The sequence below is a fragment of the Vulpes lagopus genome, chromosome 4, assembly GCF_018345385.1.
Source record: "Vulpes lagopus strain Blue_001 chromosome 4, ASM1834538v1, whole genome shotgun sequence".
In the NCBI taxonomy this organism is placed as follows: Eukaryota; Metazoa; Chordata; class Mammalia; order Carnivora; family Canidae; genus Vulpes; species Vulpes lagopus.
In genome coordinates this window covers 50,807,205-50,813,204 of record NC_054827.1, presented here as the reverse complement: position 1 = coordinate 50,813,204, position 6,000 = coordinate 50,807,205, and the positions used below count along the sequence as shown (strand labels likewise).

General features: G+C 38.9%; 1 pseudogene; it reads right to left on the bottom strand.

The window, feature by feature from the left end:
- Window positions 1-2,386: 2,386 nt before the first annotated feature.
- Window positions 2,387-4,792, bottom strand: LOC121490097 (annotated as a pseudogene).
- Window positions 4,793-6,000: the final 1,208 nt, after the last annotated feature.

Sequence of the window (6,000 nt, the reverse complement as noted above, 5' to 3'; positions counted from 1 at the left end):
AGGTGGTGACACTTTTTAAATTTAAATTGAAGTTAACATGGGGTGCCTGGGTGGCTCAGTTGAGCATTTGACTCTTGGTTTTGGCCTGGAACATGATCTCAGAGTTGTGAAATAGAGCCCCACTTCTGGCTCTGTGCTCAGTGTGGAGTCGGCTTGCAGAGTCTTTCTCTCCCTCTCCCCCTCCCTCCTATGCATGCTGTCTCTAAAATATGTAAATCTTAAACAAAAAATTCCAGGGGCACCTGGGTGGTGCAGTCAGTTAGGTGTCTGACTCTTGGTTTCGGCTCAGGTGGTGATCTCAGGGTTGTGAGGTCAAGATCCTTGTCGGGCTCTGTACTCATTAAGGAATCTGCTTAAGAGTCTCCTTCTCTCTCTGCCCCTCCATCCCTACTCGCTCTAAGGTAAGTAAATCTTGAAATTCCAGTCAACATACAACATAATATCAGTTTCAGGTGTATAACATAGTGACTCAACATGCCAATACATCACCTGGTGCTTCTCAGAAGGGTACTCCTTAACCCCATCACCTATTTAAACCATTCCCCACCCCCCTTCTGGTAACCATCAGTTTGTTCTCTACAGTTATAAGTCTATTTCTTGGTTTGCCACCCCTACCCCCTACCCCCACCCCACCCCCATGCTGCCCTATCCCGTTTATCCTGTTGCTTGTTTTTCCTTAAATTCTACATGAGTGAAATCATATGGTACTCATCCTGGACTGACTTAACTTGCTTATTAGCATTATACTCTGGATCCATCCATGTTGTTGCAAATGGCAAGATTTCATTATTTTTTATGGCTGAGTACTATTCCATTGTATCACATCTTCTTGATCTGCCAATCTATGGACACCTGGGCTGTTTCCATAATTTGGCCAACATAGTACATAATGCTCCCAATAGGCACTGGCTACATGTGTCCATTTGAGTTAGTGTACTTGTATTCTCTGGGAAAATACACAGCAGTGTGACTGCGGGATCCTGGGATAGTTTTATTTTTTAACTTCTTGAGGAACTTCCATATGGTGCACTTTTCCACAGTGCATCAGTCTTGCATTCCTATCAACAGTGCAAGAGAAAAAAAAAAACAACAAAAAACAGTGCAAGAGGATTCCTTTTTCTCCACACCCTCACCAACACTTGTTTCCTGTGTTGTTGACTTTACCCATTCTGACAGGTGTGAGGTGACATCTCCTTGTAGTTGTGACTTGCATTTCCTTGATAATGAGTGATGTTCAGCATCTTTTCATGTGTCTGCTGGCCATCTTTGGAGAGAAATGGTCTTTGAAGAAATGCCTGTTCATGTCTTTTGCCCATTTTTAAATTGGATTATTTATTTTTGGGGTGTGGAATTAAATAAGTTATTTATACATTTTGGATACTAACACCTTACTGGACAGGTCATTTGCAAATATCTTCTCCCATTCAGTAGTCTTTTTGTTCTGTTTCCTTGGCTGTGCAGCTTTTAATTTTGATGTAGTCTCAATAGTTTATTTTTTTGTTTTTCTTTGCCTCAGGAGACCTCTCTAGATAAACACTGCTATGGCCAATGTCAGAGAGATTACTGCCTGTAGTCTCTGCGAGGCTTTTTATGGTTTCAGGTCTCACATTTAGGTCTTTAATGGATTTTGAGTTTTTCTGTAAGATATAAGAATGTGGTCCAGTTTCATTATTTTGCATGTTGCTCTCTAGTTTTCCCAACACCAGCTGTTGAAGAGATGTTTTTTCTCCATTGGATATCCTTGCCTCCTTTGTCGAAGATTAACTGACCATATAATTGTGGGCTTATATCTGGGTTTTCTATTCTATTGATCTATATGTCTATTTTTATGCCAGCACCATACTGTTTGATTACTACAACTTTCTAATACAACTCAAAGTCCAGAATTCTGATGCTTCTGGCTTTGTTCTTCCTATGACTGTTTTGGCTATTCAAGGTCTTTTGTGGTTCTATACACATTTAAGCATTGTTTGTTCTAGTTTCATGAAAAATGCTGTTGGTATTTTGATAGGGATTGCATTAAATGTGTAGATTGCTTTGGGTAATATAGGCATTTTAACAATATTTGTTCCAATCTATAGGCATGGAATGTCTCTCCATTTCTTTGTGTTAGCCTCAATTTCTTTTATTGGTATTTTATGGTTTTGAGAGTCTTTCACCTCTTTGGTTGTTTATTCCTAGGTATCTTACTATTTTTGGTACAAATATAAATGAGATTCCTTCTCTTTCTGCTTCTTTGTTGTAGGTGTACAGAAATGTAACAGATTTCTGTATGCTGATTTTTGTGTCCTGTGACTTTACTGAATTCGTTTATCAGTCTTTGTTTTAAAGTCCAGTTTGTCCAATATAAATATTGCTACTCCTGCTTTCTTTTGACATCCACTTGAATGATAAATGTTTCTCCGTTCACTCCATTTTTTTTTTTTAAGTTCTAAAATTTAATGGTAAAGATCAGGCAATGGTTATTGGTCAAGTGAACCCACATCAAGAGCTGTGAAGTGTGCAGACACTAGTTCTTAAATAAAGGTGACAAGTACCAATGAGATTCTTAAAACACTGTTCAGGATCTAAATAAATGTGATTCTGGACATAATTCAATCCACAAGGCTAATTGAATGATAATGAAATAATTAATAATTAAACCAAAGGCATAATTTTCCAAATCACTTTTAGTTAAATGGAGTAAATTCTAGCTTTTTTAAAGTCTAAAGTTACAAAAAACTCAAAGCAACCTATTTTTCTACCTGAGATTAAAACAAGTTTCTTTTTTCCTGTCTAAACATAATTCTTGGCATTGAGGTAAATCTGAATTCACACAGTATACTTTGTCAAGCTTTTCCAAAAAATGTTAAGCCCTGCTTTATAAGCTCTCATGTTACAATACATATTTACATTTTTTTTTTCTTCAAAGACTGACAAATTTACCAGGCTAACAGGCATGTAATAGGACCATGATACTACTATTGTGAATAGAAAAAAGCCGTTCATTTATACAAAGTGTTCCTATATGGTGCAATATGAAATGAGATTACTATGTACATACACAAATCACCAAAATTCAGAAACTGAGCTTTGAGAAAATTCTTTTTGGAGCAAAGGTGGTCAGGTTGTGACCTATAACGAAAATATTGTGTATAAGAGTTCTGAAACCAAGTATTAGCCTAAATTGGCAATAACTGCAACTTAAAGTAAAAACTAAACTTGGGAGTCCCTGGGTGGCTCAGTGGTTTAGCACCTGCCTTCAGCTCAGGGCAAGGTCCTGGAGTCCTGGGATTGAGTCCCGCATCAGGCTCCTTGCATGGAGCCTGCTTCTCCCTCTGCCTGTGTCTCTGCCCCCTCCCTCTCTCTGTGTCTCTCATGAATAAATAAAATCTTAAAAAAAAAAAACAAAAACCCAAACCCAACTAGATCTTTACTGTGGCTATGCAACTTTTGCTTTGTGGCCTGCAGGAACTTTACTTTTTTTACTGTTTACTTGTTTACTGAGGTAACAACCTCTTATTTCTTGCCTCTCTTCGCACTCCACCCCTGCCTCCAGCCTCCTCCTTCATGGCTGTCTTTGGCACTGCTTCCAAATCTTGAAAACAAAAGAACCTGCTAACGTAAATGTGGAGGGAGAATATGAACCAAGAAAAAAAAATATTACAAGGAAGTCTGGGCGGTAGTATACCTTTCAAGGGAAAGGGAATCTAAAAAAATAGCGGATCAGTACTCCTGGCCCTTCTTGCATTGTCTCCTGATTTAGAAGAGCATGAAACCAAACTGTCAAACTCTGTAAAGGTAATGACTTTGAAGGACGAGCTACAGAAGTGAATATAGGATAAAGAATACAGAAGTGAATATAGGATAAAGAAACCAAACTGTCAAACTCTGTAAAGGTAATGACTTTGAAGGAGGAGCTACAGAAGTGAATATAGATAAAGAAATACAGCAGCAGCTTTAGCTGTCAATGAGTTTCTTTGCTCTGGCATTGGCAACATCAAGACAGTCTTTGTTGGTGTCAGCCTTTTCTGTGACCCAGTCTACATGTTCATTTTGAGTGTCAATCTCATTGGCTAATTCAGGACCATGTTTTTTAGGTTTCCTAAGATACTGCCCATTTGAGTCAGGTTCTCTTCCATCTCATCTTTCTGGCATCATTAGTTATAAGTAATGTATCTACCACCAGCTGCTCCAGAGGTTGGTTGTTGAGGCTGATTGTCGCTTGGCTGGCTGCTTATATATTCAATTACTAGAATATATTCATTACTAATATTCTTCAATTACTAGAAGAGTTGTCTCCACAATCTCCCCATGTTGCCTTGTAGGCCTTACCAGATTCAAAGTTCTTTGTCCTACTAAGGGAGCAGACACAAAGGCCACAGAACTTACTGAGTTCCATTAAAGTCTTCTCTGCTTCTCTCGTTCTTTATTTGGTTCATGCCTTCTATGCGGTTTAGTTCCCCTTGTTCATCCAGCATAGTGATAATCTTGATTCCTGTATCCTAAGACTCAATAGCTAAACCCAGGATTCTCCTGGTACTTTCCAGAAACTCATCAATAACTTGGTGGGCTCTGAGCTGAATTTCTTCTGATGACAGATTATCCATGATGAATTAAAACTTTCAGTAAGCACAGAAACTGAAATGCAGATATTCAAGCAGTTTGGCCATGCCTCTTTGAGCCGCAGCTACTTGTACACTGCCCAGACTGGACCTGGAGTTGTGTACTCCTAGCACCTATGCACACCAGATCCCCCATCCTCTAACTTTGAACCTGCAGGTGTCTTTAGGTCTAAAAGTCTCTTGGGGCACGTGGCTGGCTCAGTCGGTGGAGCATGAAACTCTTGATCTTGGGGTTGTGAGTTTAAGCCCACTGTTGGGTGTGGAGATTACTTCAAAGTAAAATCTTAAAATTTTTTTAAGACTCTTGTAGGCAACATTTGGATGGGTCTTGTTTTTTGTTTTTTTATCCATTCAGTCACCCTATGTCTTATGATTGGAGCATTTAGTCCATTTATATTCAAATTATTGATTGACAAGCATTTATTGTCACTTTATTGTTTTGTGGTGGTTTATGGGATTTCCTCTGATGCTTTTTTTTTTTTCATGCTTTGCTGGTTTTCTTAAGCAGTCTGAATTTCTCCTTTGCATATTTATATTATGATTTATGGTTACCATTAGGGTTGCATATAACCCCTTTTGCATATAGCAGTCTAATACATATTAAGTTGATGGCTTCCTGTTTGAACCCATGCTAGACTCCTATCCTGCCCCACATTTTAGTATGTGTTGTCATATTTTGCATCTTTTATTTTGTGAGTTCCTTGAAAGATTTTAATAGAAAGTCACTTTCACGCTTTTGTTTCCTACCTCCACAGTTACTTTAGATCTCTTCTATGAAGAGTCTCCTTTAGTATTTCTTGCAGGGTTGGCTTAATGGTCCTGAACCTTAATTTTTGTCTGGGAAATGCTTTATTTCTCATTTTGAATGCTAGCTTTGCTGGGTAGAGTATTGATGGCTGCATTTTCCCCTTTTAGCACTTGGGAGCAGATCATGCCTTCCCTTCCAGCTTGGAGACTGACTGATGAAAAACCTGATAGCCTATGGGTTTTTCCTTGTAAGTAACAGATTTATTTTGTCTTGGTGCTTTTAAGATTTTATCAATATATTTTGCAAATTTAATTACAATGTCTTGGTGTTGGCCAGCTTCTGTTGATTTTGATGGGTGTTTTGTGTGTCTCCTGCAACTAGATGTCTGATTCCTTCCCCAGAGTAGGAAATTTTTCAGCTACTACAAGCTTTGTGTCCCCTTCTCTCTCTCTCTTTTAAAAGATTTTATTTATTCATGAGAGAGGCTGAGACATAGGCAAAGGGAAGCAGGCTCCCCACGGGGAGCCCAGTGCAGGACTCGATCCCAGGACCCTGGGATCACACCCTGAGCCGAAGGCAGACAATCAACCACTGAACCACCCAGGTATCCCTGTCTTTTCTTCTGGGACTTCTATAATATGAATGTTA